We start from the raw sequence: 18,341 nt of genomic DNA, 5'->3' as shown, positions 1-18,341 counted from the left end.
TTTGAGCTGCGGCCAATGGCACGTAAAGAAAAAATTGACCTTCGAATTTCGTTTAGCGGTAGGGCTCAAAAGTTTGCTCTTGTCGAAAAATGTCCTCTTACAAAATTTCAGCTCAATCGACTTTCCGGGACTTAGAAATTTTTGAGTTGGGAAACTCGCTCATTTCACTTGTCCTATTCTCATTTTTGCTTCACTCCTCACAATCTCACTCCACGGAAGTGATTTTTGTCACCTCACTTGAGGTGGAATCGGGAATAGGTCTCAAAAAGTGAAGTGAGCGTGGAAGTGAAATATATTTCACCCTGAAGTGACCCCCGTAATAAGCACCAGTATGTTTTCGGCCTAACTTCAGCAAGAGAATGGTTTACTGGAAACTGGTTCAGCCCACAGCAAACAGGGCAGCGGCTGATCTCAGCGCAGCAGGTCTGAGCAGACGATGATTGCAAAAACATGTCTGTATGGTTTTTATAATTGCTCTTTTGGTCGCAGCCCGCACAGAAGATGGATCAACACAGGAAACCGGCGGACCGCACTGCACAGCATTGCTGAGCATGTCCGGACGTATAGATGATTCTATTCGAATCTGGTGCATGTGCTGGTAGCGTGTATGTATGGTGGTTTTTTTACTTGTAACATGTTAATTGCAGTGTGTGTGAAGGAGTAACAACACATTCTCAATTGGAATTGAACCTCGGAGGAGACGGGATCGTTATTGCCAGCTCCGCTGTTAACTTATCCGACATTGCGAAACCGAAAAGACGTGTACTGTTTGCATTATTCGCTTTAACGGTTCAACGCTTCAACAATTGTAAGCTACAGCCGGGGGTCGTAGAGGCAGTCGCACAAAACCTGATTTATCGGGTAAAACTGTACCCGGAAGGATTACGGAAGAGCCCTTTGGGCTGTATTTTCCTCGGCCCATAATACAATACAATAATACAATGTAGATTTGTAGGGATCCAGCACGGTTTTCAACCGTGACTGAGATAATAAAAGTCCGCGTGTTTTAATATCAAGCCGCAAACAAGCAAACGAGATTGCTGTTGGTGATCTTTTCACACTGAAGAACCACTACCAGCTCGTGCAGTCGAGACCGACGGGATGGTCACCGACTCAATTTTGACCGTCAAGGACCTGCTGGAAGCTAGAACAGGCCGTTTTAAGGATTCCAGCCTTCAGTCGATTAGGATGATGACGGTGAGCATGGTAGCTTGTGTACCACTAGTGTTCTTATATAAAAGCTTTTTTTTTGTGTGAAAACAAGTGCTTTAGGTGATCTAGTGCTAGTGATCCGACGGCAAAATTGAATGTTTTAACGGATAAGTAGAAGTGTCTTTGCATGCTTTTAATTTATTCTGTTTTTTACCGATTTATTTTATACCAGCGCCGACCAACGCATCTATGTTATATAGACGCTACAGCTGCTGATTGAAATTTCATTGTTGTGTTTTTTTTTTCACTGTTCATTTGCCTTTACCCTCCGTTGCTGCTGGACGAGTCCAGCGTATTTGTCTGCAGCAGCTTCGGCTTGTTTGCAGCGGGAAGATGGATTGTGGAAAATGTGGTAATATCATTCGCATTAGCGACGATCCAGTTATTTGCGTCGGTAAATGCAAATCTCAGTATCACAGAGTTTGCACGCCCCTTACGAAAATAGCAGCGAAAGTCGTTAATGATAATGAGAATATTGTGTTTAAATGTGTATCGTGTTTCTCAGCCTGTGATGACGGTGGGAAAGATGATGTTTTGAGTGAGTTGACAAAGATGAGAGATGCCTTATCATCTGTCTCCCAGTCGCTCACGAATAATCAAAACAAAATTGGAACCCAGATAAATGTTGCTGTTTCTAACGCGATCGAGACTATTTTGAAATCTGTCAGCGATTCTCTTCGTGAGAGTCTGGCAAACATTGAGACCAGTGTTGCTAGAAAGCTGGATGATTTTAAAAACCATATAGTCTTAAATACCGATCGCGATAGAAATAATGGTCCAATGAACAGAAAAAGGAGTCGAAATGAGAGAACGGTTCACTCTGAATCGGACTCTAACCCCAGTAAAAAGATGTTAATAGTACGTGATGACGAGGTTTTTTCGAATAGTATACCAACATACGCGAATGTTTTAGCGGGTTCGACTGGGAGTATGTCAAATAAATTACAGAAAAAGGTAAACCGTAAGGCTCGGCCGGTCATTGTGATCAAACCGGTCGAGACTTCTCAATCTAGTGAAGATACTAGATGTTATTTGAAAAAACCACAGGAGGGTTGTGTGCAAAGCCACGACCGCAAGGTTGAAGTAGAATACTTTTACACAGCTCTACGTACGGCTGTACATTAACCTACGGCCGGGCGAATCGGTTCACGCCGCTTTTCGCGTTTAGCTTGGCAGAGGCCTAATGCGCACGGCCAACACAATAGAAAGGTGTTTTCACATTGAAAATTAGACGCGGCTTTACTGGAGTAAGTGTTGGCAAATGCATCTACCGCTAACACCGCCGCTATCGTACGAAAGCGCGTCGTTTCATGTGGGGAATAATATCAACAACGAAAAATGACGCGCGTCTAAGCACACCCGAACTGTTTCGCCATGCCGCTTCCATTTACTTCCTTATAACATCGGCCTTAGGGAAGAACCGGCTGCACCTACCCATCACATTTTAAGTGTTTTTTTTTGTCCTCAAAAGAACAATTGTTCAATTCCATATCGGATATAATGCAATCGCATCTGTGTAATATTACCGACAGTAATATTCTTCAGAACAAAATGATCCAACTTTTTCATTAGAGGAAGCGCCGGCTGATGTACGGCAAAAATCTCGCCTGATCGCTCACGTTGGCGTTCAGCCTGGCAGAGGCCTGAGACGTGGTGACCAACCACAGGGCAAGTGATTTGTTTAATTTGAAGGCAGCCACAGGCGCAACCCGCTGCTATCTTCTGTTACTGCTGAGTGCTGATATCTGCTGCTACTGCTGTCAACGTTGTGGACGGTCTATCCAGCTCACCATCCGACTGATGAATGTAGCTAGTTTTCCCAGAAAAACTCTTTTATAGCCGAAGGGTGCTACGAAATAGGCCACGCCTTTCTGTTCAGTTTTTTCATTCCCTAATGTTCTTCAGACGAATTATTCCACAATTCGCATATGATTTTTGTATCCAACGAATAAACACCGATGGCGCTCTCACATACGCTACGGTTTTACCCCTAACCGTATTGCGGCTTGTAACATTAAGCGATTTCGGGAGACGACGAAATTCTGTTCATGCTGATTGATTGAATCGACTTTATATTAGCTCTGCATAGTCAAACTAACTGCTTTTGTGAATGCGTTCTAAGTCGGTTATGCTGATAGCCTTTGCGCTGCCCCTACAGTAGGGGGTTTACTAAATAAAGTTAAATTAGACAACTACAACAGAATTTGATTGCATCCCGCACAAAACGTCTGCTTGTGTTGATGCCAGAAAATGATTAACCTTTAATTATTCGTTTATTTGCCTTGAAAAGGGCATTTTGCGGTTCAAAATCGGTTGCTGATCGCAACCATTGAGCTGCCCTAACAGTGAGGGAATTAAGATACACGGACAACATGCACTGTAGAAACTATTTCACATTCAGTGAATTAGACGGGCGCAACAGATCGCGTTATCAAAAATCATTAACTTTCAATTACTTGTTTATTTGCCTTGAAAAAGGCATTTTGATGTTCAAAATTGGATTTCTGGATGGCAATCTTCATGCTGCCCAACACAACATAATGGCAGCCTGGCGACACACGCTGAGAAGAACCACGCTGCTCCTGGGACATGGTGACCAACCACAAGCCTAGTGCTGCTGCTAAGGAAGAACGACTGCTGTTGTCGTTGTCTAGAACTGTTATGAGCGGCTTTCGGCTGATACAGGCTCTTATATGGGCCAAATAGCATACTTTAAATTGCAAGGTATGTGATTCTTTCGACCGTGCTTGGGAAACAATCATATAACGACCAATCAGAGGTCGAATTTTTCGTTTTGACAAGGCTTGACTATTTTCAATAGTACAATAGTGTGAATAATAAAATTACAATTATCTTCTTTTGGGAAGAATCTTAGAAGATTTTCCAATCTATTGCTGCAAGAACAAAGGAAATCCATCGAATACTAACCGATTTATTAGCATTTGAAATTGGACATATTTTTCACTTTTTTCGGTTTTAGATTTTCATTTCACATCCCTATGTAGCCGAACTTCTTGAGAGAAGTATTCTACTTCAAAAACTTTAGATTCAAAAATCCACAAAATTAGGAATTTTAGAAACGGTAAGAATGGCTCGATAATTGCAGAGTGTGCAGTAGGGGATAATTTTGAGGTTGTTAAAAAAGACATTGAAAGCAATCTAGGTGAACGATATAATGCTGTTATTCCCACAATCCCGAAGCCTAAGTTGAAAATTGTGGGAATGAGTGATCGATATTCCTCCGATGAATTCATAGACTTGTTAAAAAGTCAGAATGAAAGCATCGGCTTTAAAGAAGTAAAGGTTATTGCCGAGTATGAAAATTCACGCTTCAAATATAACAAGTTTAATGTGATAATCGAAGCTGATCAAGACACTTATAACTGCCTAATGAATGCTGGAAAAGTAAGCATTGGGTGGGACAAGTGTTTTGTACGAGAGGCCATAAATGTATTGCGCTGCTTTTAATGTGGCGAATTTGGGCATAAAAGCACAGAGTGTGTTATTCCTGAGACATGCTCTAAGTGCAGTGAAAAGCACAAAACATCGGAATGCGCTTCTACTGATTATAATTGCGTAAATTGTTTAAAACAAAATAATGAGTTAAAAATGAATTTGGACGCGAAACATCCAGCATCAAGTTCGCAGTGTCCAGTTTTTCGGAGACTGTTTGAAAAAAGGAAAAGCAACATGTTGTCAAGTAAATAGCAGCTGAAGAAAATGCAATGTGAGAGGAAATTAGAAATAGTTTATCTTAATATTGCTGGTTTATCCACGAATTATGTTGCTTTGCGGCATCTTGTGGAAAAAAAACGACCAATGTTAGTATTGCTGGCTGAAACTCACATAGTGGAAGCTGATGCATTTGATCAATATAGCATTCCGGGTTATAAAGTTGCTTTTTGCCTTTCACATTCCAGACATACTGGTGGGGTTGCTATTTACGCCAAGGAATCAGTCAAGTTCAAAATTCTATCAAACGAATCTGTAGAAAACAATTGGTTTCTGGGAATATCAGTTCAGAGAGGCATGACGATGGGAAATTTTGGAATAGTCTACCATTCCCCCAGTTCAAGTGACCAGCGTTTTTTGGAAATTTTAGATAACTGGAGGGAAAATTTTGTTGATTCGAATAAATTAAACGTGGTGATTTCAATATTGATTGGCTTGGTGAATCGAATTCGAATCAATTAAAGCAATTAGTCGGTTTTTTCAATTTTAGACAAACAGTTTTTCAATTTACAAGAATTTCCAGACACTCTCGTACCTTGATTGATCATGTGTTCTCAAATTTTGATAATGTTCATTCCATTACAGAGGCCGATTATAAAATAACAGATCATGAGACAATTTGTATTTCAATTGAAAACGATCAAAACCGAGAGGATAAAGTAAAAATAAAGTGCTGGAATAGTTATTCGAAACAAGCAATGTCTCAGCTTGTTTCAAGAAGTTTGAATTTTCATCCAATAACTGGAAATTTGGACAATAAAGCAGCTGTTCTAACCAAAACGTTGGAAGACTGTACCAAGAATCTAGTTTCTGAACAATTTGTTGAGTTACAAAATTCGAACAGCTGGTACTCCTTAGAACTTGTGAGTTTAAAACGTAAAAGAGATAAATGTTATAAAAAATTTTGTAGAAGTAATGATAACGATGATTGGAACAGGTACACCGTGGCGAGAAACATATATTCACGCACCTTGAAAAGGTTAGATGTGCATATATACAACGGAAGATCGATCAACATCAAAATAACAGCAAAGGGTTATGGAAAACTTTAAAAAAATTAATGAAAAGAAATAACACATTATCACAGCCCATAACTTTTAATGGTATTGAATAAAACTCCGCGCGAGTTATTGCAAATAAATTTAACAGTTATTTCGTTGAAAGTGTTCAATCGATCAATCAAAGTATTGATGTGGTCAATGAACCTGACGAGATAATACAGCCGATCCATAATAACTGTAGATTTGATGGTTTTCATCCTATTACTTTTGCAGAGTTGAAAGATATTTGTTTCTCTTTGAAGAGATCGGCTGGTATCGACAATGTCAACGCAAAAGTAATACAAGATTGCTTTCATGTAATTGGACACGACCTGCTGGACCTTGTTAACGAATCTTTACAAACAGGGCACGTGCCTGAAGTTTGGAAGGAATCTCTTGTGGTTCCTATCCCCAAAATTACTGGGACGAATAAAGCCGAAGAGTTCCGCCCCATTAATATACTGCACACATTAGAGAAAATTTTGGAGCTAATTGTTAAAGGCCAGCTAATGCATTATTTGAACAGTAATAATTTGCTAATTCCAGAACAATCAGGTTATCGAGAGGGACACTCTTGTGAGTCTGCATTGAACTTGGTGTTAGCAAAATGGAAAGAGAAAATCGAGGCTAAAGAAACTATTTTTGCGGTGTTTTTGGATCTAAAACGCGCTTTTGAAACATTTTCTAGGCCCTTATTGTTGCAAACATTGAAGCGCTTTGGTATCGTAGGGACAGCATACAAATGGTTTGAAAGCTATTTGTGTGCTAGAACTCCGAAGACTCGTTTTTATGAATCTGAATGAGTTTCCATTGCTAATACACTGGATGTAACGCAAGGAAGTGTTTTAGGAAAGGAAGTTTTTTTTGTTTATAATTTATATTAATGACATGAAGCGAGTTTTACGGTTTTGCGATGTAAATTTATTTGCCGATGACACTGTTCTGTTCATTGCGGCTAAAAACCCAAATGATGTTGAAGCACTTTTAAACCAAGATTTACATAATCTGGCGAATTGGTTAAATATTAAAAAACTTGAACTAAACATTAGCAAAACAAAATATTTGATTATTTCTTCGGCCAACTCCAGACCAGACGTAAATATTGCAATTAATGGTGAGACGATTGATCGCGTGAATGAAGTAAAATATCTTGGAGTAATCATTGATGACAAGTTAAATTTTAAGTCTCACATTGACAACGTCATCAGAAAAATGGCTAAAAAATATGGTATTCTGTGTCGTTTAAAAAATAAATTGACTGTTAGTAGTAAAATTTTGTTGTATAAGTCAATCATTTCACCACATATAGGCTTTTGCTCATCCATCTTATTCCTTGCAAATAATACACAAATATTAAGATTACAGCGGTTACAAAATTAAGTAATGCGATTAATATTAAGATGTAATAGATACACTTCCTCAAGTTTCATGCTGGACGCGTTGCAATGGCTTTCTGTGAAGCAACGAGTATATTTTTTGACAATGGTGTTTCTTTATAAAATTTTTATTAATATGCTGCCTCGATATTTGTGTGATCGAATTAATAGAGGAAGTGATTTTCATAGGTACAACACTAGAAACGCGGAGGACGCTAGAACACCACACTTTTTATTTAGTAGATCACAGAACTCTCTGTTGTATAAAGGAATTAACTTTTTCAATTCGATGCCCAGACAAGTGAAACGTGCAGCAACAATGGCGGAGTTCAAAAGGCTTTGTATTTCACACATAAAATCTGTTTTGTAGACAGATTTCAACGAACTTTTTGTAAATTATGGAGAAGATTGTAATATTTAAGTTTTTTTTTTTTTAATTTATCTGGTACACTAAGTTATTATGTTCATTGATGATGATGGATTTTTGTTTGAATATAGCTAATAATATTAAATAGTAGAGTTAAAAAAATGAGTTGACTACACATGTTTGAGCCACGCGCGCGTAGACTGACATAGACAATCTGGATACTGAGTACATCAGGGTTAAACCCCTGAAATTGAAACAAAAGGCATATCGGGTTGATAAGTTGCTTTCTGGTTTGTAATAGTATATATATATCTTTACCAAGATTTTTAATATTTATCTGTTCTCACGATTTATAACAAAGGGTTGGGAGAAAAAACTGAAAAGGCTTGGGTTTGCCTGTGTACTGTAAAGCTCGTTATCGAGAACTATAGTATCATAGGATCTCTCTCGTAGTTCTGGATCGTTATCCAGAACCAATTCTGATTAGTTAAAGCTCCTAAATGTTAGGTTCGATTCCTTACCAAATCCAGATAATTTTCGGGTTGGAAATGTTTTGGATGAGCCTTGGATCAATGATGTTATTGGAAAATCGCTTTTTTTATTTTCAAATTATTGGTATTCTTTTGAAGGGTTACTATGTCTGTATTAATAACCAGTCCGTTATTTGTTTGCCTACTGGTTACATTGTATGTCTCTAAATAATATCTTTCATAGATAAATCGACCAGCTCAAACCGATGTAGGGGTATGAGGTGGGACCATCATCATCATCATCATCATCATCATCATCATAGATACTGGATTGCAAGCAACTGCATAAAAAACATTCAATGTTGAGCCGTTCGTCAGATATTCAATCAGTTTGAGGATAATAACCTTTTTACAAGCATCGTTGCGCCTTATAATCTTCAGAACAGTTCTTCCTAGAAAAATTTCCTACAAATATTATGTATCGATATATATTTAGGAACCAACTGAACATCTCTGGAACATAAATTTTGAAAACAGTGGATTTTCTCATATAAAATCGTGAGTAAATTTTAAAAATCCAGCGCGATTTGAAAAGTTACACAGTTTTTATAAGACCCATAAAGAACACGAAAAGTGCATGGGAGCAAAAAATAACACCATCGCTTTTTCCATATAACCGTGTCCCAATCTATTAGGCATGTCTTTAAGGTATGCTGTGTGAATGATGCCTGAAAAAACTTCGAATGCTAGTTTCATACAGTAACAAAACAAAGCCTTAGTGCTACATTCCGTATCGAAACTCGACCTTCTGTTTCTTATACACAGACTTCGCAGTCAATCGTTTAGTGTACAGGACAATTGCGGGACTAGCGCTACGATCCAACTGACACCAACAGTCTCTCCCAAGCCAAGGGATTCAAACATACGACAACTGCCTTGTTAGGCCAACATCGTACCTCGAAATCAGTTAGGAGGCTTATACAGTAACATCGATTACAAATTGATATCTGAAAAAATCTGAAGAGGTCCTAAATCATTAAAACGATGGAAAGGTTTTTGGGGCATTTTCAATTTATAAATTCTAATTTAATTCATTCGAAATTTATTTTATTATTGGTCTCAAAAATCTGCAAAAAAAGAAATATTTCAGGTATCATTAACTCAAAATGAAAGTTGTTTTTCGTTTCGAAACACTGCAAATAGTAAAAATAGCTTGTAATGATAAAAATTAATCTCAAGTTTTAGAAAGGGTACGAGCTGATAACTTTAAATTCATGCTCCAAAGGGTCGAAATACGATTGTCGCATTGAGTTTAGATCGAAGAAACGTGTTATAAATATGTACAGCTGTTGGTTTAAACCGCATTAAAAGTAGTCCTCTTTTATGTGGCACTGACATTCGAATTATTGGTTACAATTGCATTCATTTCTTAAATTAACTGAAATGATAATACAGTACAGTTTTACATCCTGAATGTCCGGCTAGAAACGACTGATGGCTATTACCATGACTCCCATTTTGGGAAAATTTTCCCGCTAACAGTCGACGAAAATAAGTTCGTTCGCTTTGTTCGTTTTGTAATGTCTCAGCTGACATTGAAACTGAAAATTCGAGCCTTTTCGGAATACATATTCGAATCGAACAGATCCCAAACTAGTGTTGGTGGATTTATAGCGCGCAGCGATTCGCATTGCGAGCACACTTTATCGGTCAGCACTTCGGGCGGGTCGTCATTGTCGTCGGTCCGAAGGAGCGTATTTTCGCGCGGATCAATCTTCTTTGGTTTGGTTTGGTGTGGTGCGGCACCACCGATACGGCCTGCAGCCGTCGGCGTCGTCGTCATTCGACGATACCGATTTGGGTCTCATGAGCACGAGCTTCGAATAGCAATCACAATGCAAAATTGCTTTGGCAACTCGGCTCTATAAATATGTGCAGTCAAGCTTGGAGTCTCCTTCGCACGCAATATCGAAACTTAATCGTTAAGTCTGGATCTGCTGCAGTATTCCAATAAAGAATCTTTACTTGATATCAGTTATGATCATGACACCAATTTGGATCCCTTCACTGTTTCAACTATCGGTAGTTCCTGTGATTGCAGAGGATCTAACCTAATGTTCTTATTAGGTATGATCACGATACGACACTAACTACGGCAGGAAATTACGCCGCAGTGTGTTTCCCCAAAGCAGCGTGTGTAGATGTGACCGAGGTACGCAAGGCCGAGGCTAGTTTAACGCCTATAAGTACGTGAGCGCGGCGTTTGTGTTGTTTGTGGCTCATTAAAATTAATTTTACCCTTCTTTCGATCAGCTCAAAACCATCTCCGGTGCGACAGCATTGCTCTGGCAATGGGTTTTGTTCCATACAGTACAAGTGCGACAGCACCGGTGCTGGTGCGCGGAATAATAATGGACTTATCCCACGTCAGCACTCGCTGCGAAATTCCCCCGAAAGATGTACTGAAACGATTTGGACCGGGACTGGGAATAAGCGATCACTAAGCAATGAAAATGAATTCAAGAATAAATTGACCAAATGACAGCATTTGAGTGAAAATAATCGTAGTAGCCATTGACTCTATTGTTGCTGCACGTGTGAGTGTTTTTTGGATCAATTATTAAAATTCTTTTCAGCAGAATGGCGCACATGATCATCATAAGGCAACCAAAGCACGTGCAGTGATGATTTGCTCGAAATGAATAAACGAAATACTGTTTTACTTGTGAGCCGGATAATATCGAATGGGATATAGCAGTATTTTTTTTTCGATTGATTCATCTGTTTTACCATACGTTCCCCAGTTTATTTAATTTTTTATAAATAATACAATATTGTTTGATTTCTTTGCTGTCATGACTCAAAAAAATGCTAATTTAAACTTTTACCCCGTACTACTCAACATCGAAAACCGATCGCTTCTTCGTACTACTTTCTTTTGATTAAATTTCGTCAAAGGCCTTAACCGGCATAACGTCATTACGTCATACTTCGGCGACGTCGTTGTCGCGCGTGACACCCAGCATATTTTAATGACCTGCACGGGCAAATATAATCGGGCACTTATCTCTCAGTTGCACAGTTTTACCATAGTTGTTAAGATTTGGTCACTATACTACAAAGTTGAAATCTAGAACCAGTTGAAGGGGGCTGTGTACTTGTACTTGATCTATCACCATTAAGTAGCATGCTATTATCGATGATCATGACTTTGAAAAAAAAATCGCGGGTGTTTAAAGCAACGTTCGATCGATACGCTGTAATTATTGCAATTTATAATGAGCAAACGGCAGAGAGAAGATAATTAACTTATAAACAAATAATGTTCGCTGGCTTATCCTGCGATTGGTGCGCAGAATAAAGTTCATCTATACTCGACTAGTACTATAGTATAAAACCAAGAAGGTTCTGTCGAAGATCAATCCGCCCCGCACCCCTGTCAGTCAACCTTAGTGTGTATAGCCTCCATTGTATGCAAATCGAGAGATAATTTCAGCTTCAGTGGATTTAGCGGGCGCGTGAACAGCGGCAACAGCAGCTGTTGGGCAACATCATATTGCTTCCATTGATGAAACCACAGAATGACCACCACCGAAGACCGAGTGCGCACCGCCAACTGGATGCCAATTATCGCTAAGCATATTACCTACTAGCGACAGATTTCGCTTTTCAGTTCCGTTACAGATCAGAAACCCGCGATGTGCAAGATCGCACCCAAGAAGTGATTGCAGTGGTTGTCACTTTCATTTTCCGGTCGCAGTTTGTTGTTCTGCTTCGGAATAGCAATTTGCTCAAGAGTAATTTAATTTGAAAACTTGAAAGTTCTGCAAATCCTTCTTTCTTCGTTAGAAAAAATCTTCTTATTATTTGTTTTTAAGCATCTTCAGCTCAACATACTAAAGGAATTCCATTTATGTCTCAACTACCGTTGATTCGAGTGAAGGTTTAGGGTCACTGATTCTCACGAGAAAAATCCGAATGAGTTTGTTCTGATTTCAAAATTCATAACAAATAAATGTTTACGAAGAGGAACATTTTCTTATGGATTACAAATTCATGCTCGAACTTTCTTACTCTAAATTTACCAACGCAACTATCACTTGAAGCATCTCATCTTAGATGTTGTATTTTTTAAAATTTTGTACCGGGAGACAACAAATATTCCGGATTTTTTTAGGTTCTCTCAAAATGGCGTCAGACCAAGAATCATTGTGCAAACGCAAAAAAAAATTGTACGGTAAAACCATTTTAAAAGCGGAAATTCTCCGGTGTCGACTGTGTATAATATCTTGCAAACCTTAACAACAATTCGCTTAATAACAATTGATCATTACAGACAAAATTATAGACAAAAAACTTATTTTAAGGAGGAGAATTTTTTTTTATCTAACTGTTAGGTGGATTGATCGAAAAACTAAAAACGCCAGAAGTAAGGCCTTGTTATATGAAATAATTTTTCTGAAGGCATTGAGTACATAAAATTTGTTTTTCAGTTTCAGTCAAATCTAGAACGATCACGATTTTTCGAGTTAAGACATTGTGCACTGTAGGATTTTCAAATAAATCTTTCCACCAATCATTGATGTCTTGAAATATAATCCTTGGAATGTGTAGAAACTATTTTGGAAGTTATTTCATAAAATGTTGGTTGAAAAACGTAAGTATTTCGTCGTTTTCATATCACTTTTTTGTACTTTACGACCTTCACAGGAACATTACTAAAAAATGTACCGTACGATGATGTGAAATTTTGACCAGAGATTCTGGACATCATAACGAATCGAATGGTGTACTCAGATTCTTTGGTGCTTTTTTTCTATAATAACGGTCTGTGGGAGCACCGTGGCCCGCTACTGCACAAAGGCAGCTTTTTACTAGAGGAAATGCCGCTGCAGCAGCTAGCCCTGCCATTATCGCTGCTGCTGCTGCTATCCGCTGCCATTGCTGCTGCTGATGCTAAGTGAGGGCTGTTGTAGTCGCTGTCTAGAACAAATATGAGCAGTTTCGGCTGAAACTGACTCTTATATAGGGTCAATAAGACATTTCGAATTACTAGGTCTATAAATTTGTCAACCGTGCTTGGGAAAGTAATCATATGACGACCAATTAGAGATAGGATTTTACGTTTTAACAAGGTTTGACAATTTTCAATAGTACAATAAATCGCATAATCAAATTACAATTATCTGTGCCTGTTTAAATAAAACAAATTAGTGCCCGTATGTCAATATTTAACTAAAGAACGGATCAACAGGTTTTAATAATTCTTTCTGTGTTCAGTGTTTTATTCAGAGTCAAATTCATATGCCACACAAAGCGTTAGAAAATCGTGAAAACCCAGCTTTAAACTTTACGCCTTACTTTATTTTACTTTTATGGCTGCATTCGATCGCGTCGATCACGGAATATTATGCGTCTATTGCAATAAGGCCGTTACAAATTTTATTTTCATTTTATGTCACCCCCCCCCCCCCCTTCAAAAATCTTGAATATTGGAAGGGGAAGAAAAAAAAAACTCTAACCGTTTTGTTCATTTTATTGGTTTTCCGACAGTAAAAATGCTTTATTTAGCAACAAACAAGTCCAGTGACAGCGAGAGTGTCGTCAAAAGGCAAGCGAAATAAATAATAATAATGATAAAGTGTTATTTTTCAACATTTATTTGAGTGCAAGTTACAAACGTCATAACTTGCACACAAACTTTGATCAAAGATATTTTTTTTTTCGTCTCGGTGTTATTTATTTTTTGCCACCCCCTTTGCTAACTTTGATAACCTTGGACATAAAAAGAATTCGAAATTTGTATCAGCCAAAATTAGGTGCTTCAACTGAGATGGTTACATTGATTCGTATCTTCGTGGTTGTAGAAAACTACCATTAAACTGTGCACGTCGCAATCTAGCTGGTTCTGTAGCAACTGCGGTGTACCCCAAGGCAGTGTTTTAGGACTGCTACTATTTTCTTTATTCATCAACGATGAACCAGACTACTGACTCCAGGCACGAGACTACTGTGCGCTGATGAAACTAAAATCTAATAGCTCATTTAAACTCACGAAAACTGGTCCAGACTCTAAGAGCTAATTGACCTTTTTACCTCAATTATTAAAAAAAAATAACCGAAAACTTGACCTGGTGATGATAATTGACAAGGAATTTGATGATCCTGATACCTTGAGAACTCTCTATTGTTCACTAGTACGTTCCATACTGGAATCTGCCTGTGCCATGTGGGACCCATATTGTGAGCTTTGGGCCCAACGTGTCGAAAGTGTGCAACTTTTGTAATATAGTAATGTCGTTACTTCAACTGCACTGCCCTCTCGCCCTAAATCAGCGACTCCTACAGCTACCTCCACAACCTACAAATTATGGCCTTCATGAACCCATCCGTCATATGTTTGTAATCTTCCTGTTTCCAAGAAGCTGGGTTTTTATGCCGCTTTGAAAATCGCTACGTACTTTTTCAAGGCGGCCTTTCCCAGCCCTCAATTCATTAGGATTCTGTGTCGGATGAATTTTAGAAAATAAATACTAATAAAAATAAAAATGGCAACAAATCATAGAGATCCTATGCCGAATCAAGAATACGTCTTCATAAAACTCGGTCATGGGCTGCTCCTTTCCAGTTGCCCCTCACACCCGCTGCTCCTCGACAGCACATATCTGACGCGTACGGGGTCTACCACGAAGTCGTCGAGCTCTATCTGGGTCTCTGCTAAATATTATCATTGCCAGTCGCTCCTTCGCCAGACGTGTGAGGTGAGTAGCCCACTGTAACCTGACTTATTTCATCAGCTGGAAATATCAACGTTTTTGCTACACCTTTTTCCTAGTTGGGACGTCATGTTCGTGAAGTGCCACCGGATGAATCAGCGCCCAGTAGAACGTACATTTCGTGCGGATCTGTAATAAACTCGTCCGAAAAGTCTTTCGCTGTGAAACCGTCAACAATCGCACGAATCAGCCTAATCAATTTGTCGGAAAACCATGTTCAAGCATAATTTGCTAAGCTCGTCGCGTTCCATTGAATCGTACGCCACCTTGAAGTCTATAATCAGATGATGTATCTGCAAGCTGTGTTTTCGGGGGTATGGGACCTTATCAGTTTTAACCAATTGGTGTTATACGGTTATGGTTTGAAAATAATTTTGTACAGTTATACCTCGATATAAGGCCCCTTTTTTTCGTTACGTTATATTGAAGCAAGAAAAAAAAATTTCATTGATGCAAAATTCTTGATGACTGCTAAAAGGTGCGCAAAAACTTATTTTCCTTCACCTAGCAGTATATATAAACCTGTCTTGTGCCCCTTTAAGAAAATTTTCGTAGACAAACATAACTAGTCACAAAACATTGAAAAACAAAATGTCAATTTTACATCATTTTACGATACTTATTGGTTTCAAAACTAACTAAAAACATTTATTCGTAACATTGTACACCCCAAAAATAATTATTGTACGGTAGGGAACGGCTTAAGCAGTGGCGCCTATTTTAATCAGTCGAAGAAAGCAGGCCCTAAACTCCTGGATTTTGATCAATATCGACAATTTCAATGATGGAAACGAAAACTTTGATTGTCTAGCTGTCTTACCAATATAAAAAATACCGTTAGTCACAAAAAAATCACACAGAAATCACCACTCGAAACAAATCGACCTTTATTGCAGCCATTCAGGAGCCACTTAGGGTGCTGAAAAAAAACGCTTGCAAAACAGATGGAAACTGCTTAAAACAGGTTCGGGGTGATTGGAATAGTGTCCCTCGATTGGTAATTTTGATTGATTATTGTTAAAGTTTGCTAGCTTAGTTTTACAATCTGAAAACAATTTCTGACCGAGAAAAAAATAGAGAACAGATTGATATACTTCTGTTTGAATTTCTCCCACTACATTTCGAATATTTCGTCTCAATACACAGGCGGTTCCTAAAACTGCTTATAATATGTTCCCTACCCTACTTTTATTTTAAGATATTTAAAAAAGTTATGTTATATCGAGGTTGGCTTATATCAAGGTATGACTGTAATGCGAATATTAGAAAGAATTGCAATTCTGGAATCTATTTGAATCATAGTCAAAACAATTCACAATTCTGTACTTAGTTCTAGGTCAACCCTACGTTTTGCACTTAAGCACAGGCCCTTCTTTTTTTATTGCTTGTGTAGGCCAAAGAGGCACCAGAACTATGCAAAATATTTAAGTTCGATCTCGAGCAAGATTGGCTAAATTCTGCTGTATATGTAAAAGTACAAGACTCAACGTTTTTAAAAAAAAATCCTCTTGAGAAGGACTTTTTTGTTTTGACTACTCTAAAACGAAACAACTGATTGTAATGGCGCGTTACTGAGAGCCCCTTGAGGCTGACAAACCGGAATAAGTTTGGTTTTTCTTGAAAGGTACTCACAGACTAATGACGTATACAAAGGTGAGGAAGAAGAAGACATTTGTCTGTAAGAGTAATGAAAAAAGGTAAACAGAAGCACGTGTTGGAGTTGTGACGTAGATCTCGGTTAACGAGCAAATGCCATTTTAAACGGTATTCCGCATTGTTTAACGACGCAGGTAGGTATTTTCAGCCGTAAAATGTCATAACTTGAGAAAAATTCTTGAAAAAAATGTACCGAACATTGATTTTTGGACATTGTTTTTTGACTTCTACGTCATCAAACAATCCCTTTAAACCCGAGACTCAAACCATCTCCGAACCTTTCCTCATTCCATTGCTCGCAGACTACAGAAAGTGATCTAGACAAAGCGATGAAAATAAACTTTTGACGTAGGACTACGTTTAACCCTACTATATTGAGATACATTCTGCGGAAATTAAAACCAAGGTGTAACGTTGGAATGAAAGATTTCAAACGGTAATACTGATGTAACCACAGGATGGATCACAATAATCAATATGTCATTGGATTGATAAAATGATGGACAATTTTGTGTTTCCTCAGTTATCGTTATCACTTCATTGTTAAACAGTGAAAATTTCATAAAAGTTTCAAGGTCGAATTTTCACGAATAATGTACCCATCACTAGCAAGCACGCCTAGCACACACTTCATGAGTAGACACCAACTGCCTGCTGTGATATCCTGTACAGCAGTGGCAGAAAAAAATTTACAGAACCTTCCCGTCCCAATAGGTCAACTAACGTTTGATTCTATGAGCCTAGACTATTTTGATGTCTTGAAGGTGAAGCTTTTTCGGTAAGTTCGTAATCACCTCCACTATCAGACAGCTTTACGTTCTGCTGTTAGAATGTTATCAAAACTAATGTCTTGAAGGAAAACATGCTGGCACAGGCAACAGTACTGCACAGAGTAATGTATGAATAGAGCGCTGGTCACTCGTCATATGTCAGTGCAGAAGAACTCGATATTCCATCCGAGTAATTGAAGGCTGCTTTGATCATAATCATTATATTACCGGAACATGTTCCGATCATTTCTCGGGAACCGCTTTAACGATTCCTTTTGGAGGAAGTTGAGCTTAAATTGGTTAAAAAAATGGAGAAAACTAGAAAAATGTGATTAAACATAATCGCTCGTTTTTGGCACATGTGTGTCAAAATTTAAACGAGCTCAAATCAAACAGAGCCAAAAAAGGAAATATACAATTATTGTAGTCCTACGCCAACTATGCGGTCGTGTCTTGGATACCACCCTCTTACTTTTTTTTTATTTCGAGCAACAAACTGGAACTTGCTTGATTCATACCTCCTTAACCGAATACACGATTGAAAAAATAAAAAAAATGGTTTAGAGCCTCACAGTAATTGTTATTCCATTTTTTGCTGTGGTTTCGTAAAAACCATGAGTGATTAATGTTAAATCCTCCTTATTTATTCTTACCGAAAATTGATGTTAGGGCATCTTCAGCGGTGGTCTATTTTTGAAACAACTTTATACTAGATTTACACCAGCGAAACCTGAATAGAACCACCTAATATAAACCAACTTTTCGTTCTCCGCTGTATATCCTGTTGTATCAAACCGCTGACATCTGTCACACTGTCAACAATTCAATACCCCATGCTATCAGTTTATGAGACTTGTTATAATAAAAAGCACTCAATATATAACAAACGGAACTTCGATAAGTTTTACGCACATTAAACGAATACTTTGGCAAGACTTTATG

The sequence above is a fragment of the Wyeomyia smithii genome, chromosome 1 (genome assembly GCF_029784165.1).
Source record: "Wyeomyia smithii strain HCP4-BCI-WySm-NY-G18 chromosome 1, ASM2978416v1, whole genome shotgun sequence".
Taxonomy (NCBI): domain Eukaryota; kingdom Metazoa; phylum Arthropoda; class Insecta; order Diptera; family Culicidae; genus Wyeomyia; species Wyeomyia smithii.
This window is presented reverse-complemented; position numbering follows the sequence as displayed.